The sequence below is a fragment of the Cibotium barometz genome, chromosome 51 (genome assembly GCF_041138505.1).
Source record: "Cibotium barometz isolate CiBa-2024 chromosome 51, ASM4113850v1, whole genome shotgun sequence".
Classification (NCBI taxonomy): Eukaryota; Viridiplantae; Streptophyta; class Polypodiopsida; order Cyatheales; family Cibotiaceae; genus Cibotium; species Cibotium barometz.
In genome coordinates this window covers 32,105,109-32,114,946 of record NC_141096.1, presented here as the reverse complement: position 1 = coordinate 32,114,946, position 9,838 = coordinate 32,105,109, and positions in this window count along the sequence as shown.

Genomic DNA, 9,838 nt, shown 5'->3' with positions numbered 1-9,838 from the left:
CTTCTTGCACTCACAAAACCATGTCATTGTTCTTCTCCATGCACTATGCGCACCTCTTAGTCCAAGTGGCTTGTTGAGCCTCCGTTTTTGGTTTCTTTCTCATATTAAGCGTCTCCGTCATCTCTCTGTTTGTGTGAACCCATTATCTTTGCATTTTTTGCACCTTGCATTTTTAGCCCTAGACGCCATAACATCAAGATCGTTGTTGCTAGCGTTAACCTACAGGTGCTCAGTCAGTCGCCTCTTTTGCAAGGCGCTCCAAATAGTTTTGCTTGTGCCGCTGCTCGTCGACTAGTTGCTATGCGACCTTGCTCATAGCTAAAACCAAAGACTGAAGGAGTTCTGCAAATGGCGCCAGAAGACCTTCATGTGCCCAGCTTTTGAGCCCTTCTACACACAAAATGAGATCCAAGGCATTACATCCTATTCTTCTCCAATTGTGCTTCTTACATGGGGTCTTGAGAAGTTTCTCTGATGCTTGTTCCAAAGTTTATGTATTCTGCATCAACAACTTCTTCATCGATAAGAAGTGCATCACCGATTATTACTTCTTCATCAAACTCATCTACCTCAGAAGAACCATGCTCAAACCTCAAGTCTCATTAGCATGGAAATGACGCCACAAAAGAGTCTTCACCAGCATCAAGGGGAAATTCTTCCCAAGCTTTTGATCTATTTTCTATTTCATGTTGAGACAAGGGTTCTCTGCCTATCGGAATCTTTTAGAATTTTTTGGGTTTGTTATATAGCCTTGATGTTATCAAAGGTATAAGTGGCTTTCTAAACCAGCCAAGGCTAGCCCACATGTGGTCACCCCTCTATCCTAAGTGAAAAGTAATCATAACTAGATGTCTAACATCTGTCATCATAACTCGAATTGTAAACCTAATTGGAGTAAGACCTACGAGCAATAACTTGGTCATCATAACCAGTATTATAAACATTAACTATAGCTAGCATTGACATCATAGTAGCCATGGATATTTTGTTAAGGGAGGGTGTTGGAAATACACCAAAATATCATGTGACATTGGAGATATGGGCATCCGGTCATTAGGTTTATAGCCAATATGGTGTGAACAAGCTCTTAGTTAGAGTCAAAAGATAGGGTTTAATGCCTATAAAAGAATATTGTACTTGGTGGTTTATTCATATCTCATTCTCACTCATAATACAATCACCTTGTGTTATGCCCAACTTGCTCTCTCTCTTTTCTCTCTTCTTCTTCCATCCTCCATAGCTCCATGGTTGGACCTGTGATTACCAACATTAATGCCCTCTAAAGGCTTCAGATTTCAGCATTGGTGGTGGACAGATCCAAGTGTGGCACTCAATGATTGCCTATATATATGCTAAAGTTTTTGGAGAAGGCTAATGAGATCATTCCTTAGCATTTTTGAAGCTTCTTTGTGTCAAAAACAACTGGAGCTATTCTCATACAAGCAAGAGTTGGGTGGCTGCTGCGATTTTCAGCTACTAGAAGGGACCATGAATTAGTGCCAAATATGTCATAAGCTTTGGTGGTTGTCATTTTCATGACACCTTGGATGATCATAAGCATGACCCGTATGTTGGCACTTATATGAATGATGAATTTGCTTATGAGGATGAAACCTTGGATGATCATAATCTTTATTGGATGGTTGTGATCCATATACATCCAATGATGATGCTTTTCCTTTTGACCCCGCTGGTACATGTTGAGACCTATATATGTAGGAGGAGACATTATTTGTGGAGTTTCATTTTCTTGCGATTGGTTTTATTGGGGTTATCTTTTCCTTAACATAGGAGGATACCTTGCCAAGATGGCTGAGTAGATGTCAAAAATGATATTGGGTATGAGCTTGACATGAGTCCTTGATGATATTCTCCATTCATGTGAGTACACATACCTCTATGGTCTCGAGAACAAAACCTCATGGGTGGGGATGGTTTGTATAACAAAGTGAAAGAGTCTCATGTCTATTTGTGCCCAAGGCAAAGAATAAAGTGTATGTAAAAGGGGTCAAGGGCTAGGGGATAAGGTGGCCGTGCTACCCATGGACACTTTTAAGTGGGTGTGAGAAAGGGTTGTCATGTATATAAGTGAAAAAGGGGAATAATGATGTAACTAATCAGTATGCTAATCACAACTAGAGTTTTTTTCCTAATCTTAGCTATGGTGGCTTCTCCCACTCGAGAAAAAGAGTGCGCCCTTCTCTATTGATTGAAACCATGCAAACTCCAGTTAATGAGTGTTCCCCTTTCTTTCAGGGCTAGTAGATGTCATGGACGATGAGTCATAGAAACTATTAAGGCCTATGCGAAAACCACTGTGATAGCAACATATGTGTAAGCATGTACCACACGTGTCCTCAAAGGATACCTAATCTTGTCACGTTAGGCCTCACAGAATGCTCCCCATGAGTGAAAATCATGATCCTTGTATGCCATGTCGCCATGCACATCAAAAACACCAAGATCATGATCATGCATCATCCAACCATCCCAAGACTCCTGATAAGTCATGCCCATGGTTGGTGATACATGTGGCAACATCACCCACATCCTGAAACACCCCCACAATGCATAAAAGTCCTTGCTCTCGACCAAATATCCCATCACACACCAAAAATATCCCTGATGATGGAAATCGATGGGTGTGACCAATCCAAAAAAAAAAGCTCGGTATCAATGCCGATGTGTGAACAATATCCACAAATAAAGACAAGTATAGTTGTATGTGATCCTCACCTTCGATCACCACTCAGAACACTCTCTTGCATCTCCTTCCACTTTCAACTCTGAGGCTCTATATGATATTTGCTTCCCAACTTTGAGGCTTGTGACTCCAACATTTTGTGACCTTAACCGCCTCATTTTTGCCACCATGAGTGAGGTTCCCATCCCTTTTCCATGCCTTGACCTCTCGTCGCTCTCAAAAGTACATGGCTTTGACTGTGCTTGAGCTCACTCGGCAAACAAGGATGCCTATGTACCTGCTCTCACGATCTTAGTTATATCATTATCTGTCATGATTCGTCTTGACCTAAAGGTGAGAAATAATTATATCAAACAAATTAATCATGAGGAGGGATTGAAACATAAAATCTAATTATGTTTACATTGTATAGCATAAAAATTAACAAATCAAGTGCTTTGGCACCCGGATTTGAATTTTCCCTTCATAGTATCGGTGTGCTTTGAGCAAGCTCTTTGCTATCCAGATTTCTTGCATGGGCCTTCTTGAATAAAGATACGTCGAGATTCCAAACCATTGGTGAATCCCTTTGTTGAGAGAACCCCTTCGTAATTTACTCTTTAGGAACCCATTTATGAAGCGGCTTCTTTTTGGTTTTTGGATTTTCTTTTCCTTTTCTTTTGGTGAGACTCATAATTATCAATTGGGGATTGTTGACTAGAATCAACAATCGAAAAAGAAGTTGTTCTCTTCTTGTTGGTGATGCATCTCGTGTAGCAAGAATTGCAGTCTCTAGTACAAGAAGTGTTGTTTTTCCCATCGGCAACTCAAGAGTTGCATTGTTTGTTTCTTACAAATTAACGTGGCAGTTGTTTTGCACAATCCATCTTCTCCCAAGGATAACTCTATCTTGCATTGGTGGTGGATCAATGAATACTTGATTATATCTAGAGAATCCATCTAAGAAGTTGTAAGCCTCTTTTGCTACTACTCTTTCCAACACAAGCCCCGTATATGGAAGTGGGTAGTGGTCTCGAACTTTGGCAACATTCACCTTACTAAGGTTAACACACAGACTCTAAGTTTGCCATTTTTCTTTAGGCACAATTATAATTGGTGAGACCCACTTCGTATGCTTTATCTCATAAATGAATCTTACATGAATGAGTTTTTGTAGCTCATCCTTGGCCATTTTTGCACATTTGGATTCATTGGATAAGATCGTTGCTTAACTGGTTTTGCACCTTTCATGATTAGAATGGTGTGTCTGACCACTTTAAGAGGAATACCTTTCATGTTAATATACTTCCTAGAAAATATATACTCATATTTTGTGATTAAATCAAGAAACTCTCTATCTTCTTGGGGTGAGAGGTCTTTTGCAATAAACATAAGTCTTGGTTCTTCTTTGAGACCAACAAGATTAACCTCTTTCACTTTTGCAAGGCCATCATATGAAGCATTAATACCTTCCCCTGCTATGCACGAGCTTTTTTGTAGTGAACAATGTGATCTCCAATGTTATAGGACTTGAAATAGTCTGACATAGGGTGTAGATCCTTCTCTTTCAATGCAGTTTTAAGCTCCTTGATCTTTTCCTTTATCTCTTTATTGGTTTTGTCTAAAGCTTTGTTTTTGTATCTCCTAGCCAAACATAAGAGTCTAGTTTTTGTGGTATCAATTCTGTTGATGTCTCCCTTTAGTGTCATTGTGTTGACTCGTATGGAGACCTAGCTAAGCTCATCTTCCTACCACTATTTTGCAAAGGTAATTTGGGATTTGATAGCTTGGACACATCTTATCCAATGTTCGTATGTGTCCTTGAGTATAACACTAGCTATGTCCTTGAATATAACACTAGTTGTCCTTTTCTTTTTTGGTTTTGTTTATCACTGTGGATTTTTTACTTGAGCACGTATCTCGACTATTAATGAATTATCATCGCTATCCGATGTGGAGTCATGAATAGACAAGTCACTCAAAATAGTGGCTGTGTTTATTATATATAACAACATGATTTATGTGCCACATCAAGATGCCCAAACCATGTTCTCATTTTTTGGGTTAGAGTGTCCATAGTTGCCAATATGTGCATCCAATTTTCTGAATCATGAGGTTCGGGAGTAGGTGCAAATTTTCTAACTCACATGAACTCTCATCCCATCGTACATTTATTACGTGTTTGAAAAATGTTGATTATAGTGGATCTTGTCATTGTATTCAACTCATCTAAAAGAATATTTCGTGTGAGGGGATGTGTATTCAAATGTTGATTATAGTGGATCTTGTTGTTATGTTCGACTCATCCAAAAGAATATTTCATGTGAGGGGATGTGTATTCAAATGTTGATTATAGTGGATCTTGTTGTGTTCGACTCATCTAAAAGAATATTTCGTGTGAGGGGATGTGTATTCAAATGTTGATTATAGTGGATCTTGTCATTGTATTCGACTCATCTAAAAGAATATTTCGTGTGAGGGGATGTGTATTCAAATGTTGATTATAGTGGATCTTGTTGTTGTGTTCGACTCATCCAAAAGAATATTTCATGTGAGGGGATGTGTCTTCCATGTCTTGACATCCATTTTGACTGTGTGATTCACCCTTATGTCAATAGATCTGATCGATGTCCCAATCATGTGTAATAATCACGCTTGTTGCATGTAAAGACATCTAAGAATCATGTTATATAATCTTAAGCTTTCAAAATTCATGACTATAAGTGTGTATTTGAAGCCCATTACCCAAGGTTTTGATTTTAACATCAGTGAGAATTTCAATGGGTTTGGAAGTGTTCCCGTCTGTAAGATTCACTATTAGGTTTGTGTGGCCGTCGGGGGTGGGGGGGGGGAGTGGGCGGGGGGAGTGGGGGTGTTCCCCAAGACTCCCATGGGTTTGGAAGTGTTCCCATCTACAAGTTTCACTATTAGGTTTGTGTAGTCAAGGAGTGGTTTTACCAAAGACTCCCAACATAATGTTGACACTAATGCCATCATCCAGGATTGATGTTTCTTGTTTTCCTTTGTACACGATTGATAAAATTGCATTTAGTTCATCACTTTCAAAGTATTGGCATAATTTATTCATTGGTACTTTTGCAACTGAGCTTGTCCCATCCTCATGATCATCATCTTGCTCATCCACTTTAGCTTACAATTTAACATCTGTCCAATCTTTTAAATCCTTCCATAGATGCACATTTCCTTGTAAGAGTGATCCTAATAGAACTTTTATTTGCAAAGATAAGAATGATGTCAATGCCGCAATATCACAGGGTCTTTATCCTAACTTGCTAGGGGATGGGTTGGATAAGAATAATGTCAACCCTGTAGTATCACGAGGTCTATATCCCAACTCATTAGGAGATGGGCTAGATTTGGTAATTGCATATGGAAATGTTATGGATCTTTGATTTTTTTGATGGTTCTCAATATGTGGACCTTCAAGTTCACTGAAGAAATTGTCTCCTATTACTAAAAAGAGTGTCTTATCCCATAGGCAGTTTGTCCAAGCCTTCTTTTGTATCCTCAACTCTTGCATCTAAAAGAGATTTGAGTGGGTTCAAGGGGTCCTAAGTTGGTAAATTAAGGGCCTCTTGTCCAATCCATTCCGATATTTAAGGTGGATTCACTTCTTGGAAATGCTTTGGATCATGGATCTCCTCATTCTCTTCGAGTATAAGTGCCTCATACTCAATCACTTGTTCAAGTAAGGATTCAATTTCTTGTTGCAATTGTTTGACCAAAAATTGTGCTAGTTTGATCTACTGCTTGGAGTCTAGTAACAACATTCAATGGAATTGCTTGGATGACTCCATTGTTGACACTCAAAATGTTCAAACTCGTAGAGATAGGAGATTTAGTCATCAATGCAACAGTTATCTTAAGCGGGCAATCTTTGTAAAGATGAGTGACTCCACACTCATTGCGCATAGGTGCATGGTTCATAGCATTTTTACAGCGGCTGGTATTGGGTTATTTGAGAACCTAGGAGGTCTGGTGGGACACACAACAATCGTGTGGACCTTGACAATGGTAACATTATAAGGGTTATCTTCATATGTGTGTTTGCAACCTTAGTTGACTTTCCTTCTTGATAATAGATTGAAATTGGATTTGAGTACTTGTCATGTACCATGAAGTAGCTTCGTTTAGGAGTTTCTACACATACTTGACTTTCTCATGCTTAGAAACCTCATATTCTAGATGCTCTTTAATTTGCCTTATCAATGTTACTCTTAGAATAGGTGGTTGTGGAGGTAGGATAGGAAGTGGTGGGAGAGGTGCATCAAGAATATAGATTACTCCCCTTTGGTTAGCCACATTGGTGCTGATTGGACAATGTTTGTAGCTTAAGGTGCATCAAGAAGGAATCTTCATTTCTAAGCAAAAGTATGCAGGAAAAATTCTAAAGTCATTTGGCATGGTTGAGTGCAAGTCATCACTAGCTACAACCATGGAGGGTTAATGCAAAGCTTTATGTGGAAGATTCTTCTCCACTTGTGGATATGAAGGAGTATATGAGGTGGAGCTTAATATTTTTGTGAAATACACGGCCTAACATCAGCTTTGCAATTAGTGGGGAGTTTGATCTTTCTGGTAAACAATACACGGCCTAACATCAGCTTTACAATTGGTGGGGAGTTTGATCTTTCTATCCACCCAATACATAGCATGGCTGAGTGCAAGTGAGTTAAACCATGAAGGTTGATACAAAGCTTTCTAAGGAATATTCTTCTCCACTTGTGGGTAAGGAGGAGTATAGGAGGTTGGTGGGGGAGTTTGATCTCTCTGTGCAATATATGGCCTAACATTAGCTTTACAGGCAGCTGTAGTGAGGAGTTTGATCTTTCTATGCAATATATGGCATGATATCAGTTGTGCAATTGGTTATTAAATAAGCCTCGAATTAACCATTGGGAAGAAGCTAGGGATGCTAGTGTTGAAATACATCAAAGATACCATTGGGTATGGAATCACTTATTTCAAAACAGATAGTTCTTTGACTGGATTTTGTGACTTAGATTGCATAAGATATTGTGATAGCATGAAATTTATTTCCGGTTATTATTTTCTTATTAGGTTTGAAATCACATCCTCAATCAATGGCACTTTTTTCTATAGAGATTGGGTACAAGGTAGCATGCTTTGCTTCATGTGAAGCAGTTTTGTTGAGAAGGATATGGGTTTTGCTCTCAAAAGGGAGTAATAGTGTTGTTGTATAACAATCACAGTTGCATGGAAATTGCCAAGAACCCCGGTGTTTCATGCTTGCACGAGGCACATTAAGATATCATTATGTGCGTGGATGGAGAGCATGAGCTTGTCTACTGGTCCGACAATTGAGAAATGTACATACATTTTCACAAAGGCTCTATGGAGATTTGCTAGAGTGCCATCTTCATCGACTCGGTATTCGACTGAAGAGATAGTTCATGGTGGCAATTGCCAAGAACTTGGTGTTTGATGCTTGCACAAAGCAAATTAAGATACAGTATCATTATGTGCATGGATGGAGAGATGGAGCTTATCTACTACTCGACAATAGAGAAATGTACATACATTTTCACAAAGGCTCTATAGAGATTTGCTAGTGTGCCATCTTCATCGACTCAGTGTTGGACCACAGAGGTAGTTCACCTTTATAGGGGTGGACATTGAGGGGCGGGGTGTTGGAAAAGCATTTGCTCAATGCTCCACCCTTAATGTTGTTTCTATGGATGGATGTGCCCTATTATGTAAGGCCCATTTTATGAGGAGTAGCCATTGTGGTGAGCACCTCGTCATTCCCAATTTAGACACTCATTTCAGCAACAAATTCAAGAAGCAATACGGAGACTTAGGAGCACATCAAGAACAGAATAACAATGCTCTTGTCACCCCTCTGGAAGTAAGAAATGAGCGCATAAGAAGTTGTTGCTTGCAAATCATGACCTAGATGACCCATAAAATATATTAAAAAAGAGGATCAAAATTGACAAATTCACGGAATTCCATCTCACAGAATTCCAATTCAAGGAGTTCCATCTCTTACGGCTTAAGAACCTGCACTTTCACGATTTAAGCCTCATCACCTCACGGATTAAGCCATATCACATAATAGCCATTGTTAAGCTTATTGCTTACTATTCATTTGGCTAAATTAATGTAGCAGCTGCTCCATGAGTATCCATACTCATGCACTGGAGAACATTTGCACCAAAGCCTCACCATCGACAATTTCTAGATACATCTCTTGATGGGGGGGGCCATGGTGGGCGAAAGCCTAGTCAATGGTACAACCCATCACCTTGAATTTTCCTTCAAATTACAAACCTCTCCAAATGACACCACCAACTTCACAAATCAATAATCTTCAATCCTTAGTGAAGATATCTATATTAGCCTCGCAAGTCGATGTAATTCTTTCAATCTTCACCAACAAGTGACTACTTCAACATAGAGCAGTTCAATAAGAGTCTATATGACTCAATTCTCGTACTTCATGTAAATTTGCTTCATAAGAGCACTTAAATATGCATAAAAACATAAAAAGCACATGGACAAAAGAAGACAAGATCAGGTCCTACTCAACAACATTTGACAATATCGTGCCACACAAAGGGACATCATCACAAGCCAATTACTTCAAATGATGAATGTCGCTTCAATGAATCAAATGAGGAACTGAGAATCATTATCTCATTCTGATGATTAAGTCTACGTTCCTCCGGATCCTTCTCTCTCTTCTCTCCCATTATTAACATTACTTAGTGTCCCCACACTAACAAAAATCACATGTAACCTTGCCGATGATTGCCAAAAACAAAGTGAGCCAAAGAAAAGAAAAAAAAAGAAAAAAGGGCTTATACAAATATAAAAATACAATCATTCACAAAATCCCCCCACCTCGTTAGGAATTCCCAATACACCACTAACCTCTTCATTCATTAACTAGCTTTTCTTATTCCTTCCGGAGGAACAAAGACCATTGAACGTCATTCAACATCAAAGCCATCGACAAAGCTTGTTCATTCAACGCGATCACGCGGACACAATCGTCAAGGGGGAATGTTAATCCAATTCTAGGATTACGCCATTATCTTACATCAAGGAGTAACGGCGGTAGATACACCAAAGGGTCATACATTCATGATATGAAGCAATAGTATCCAA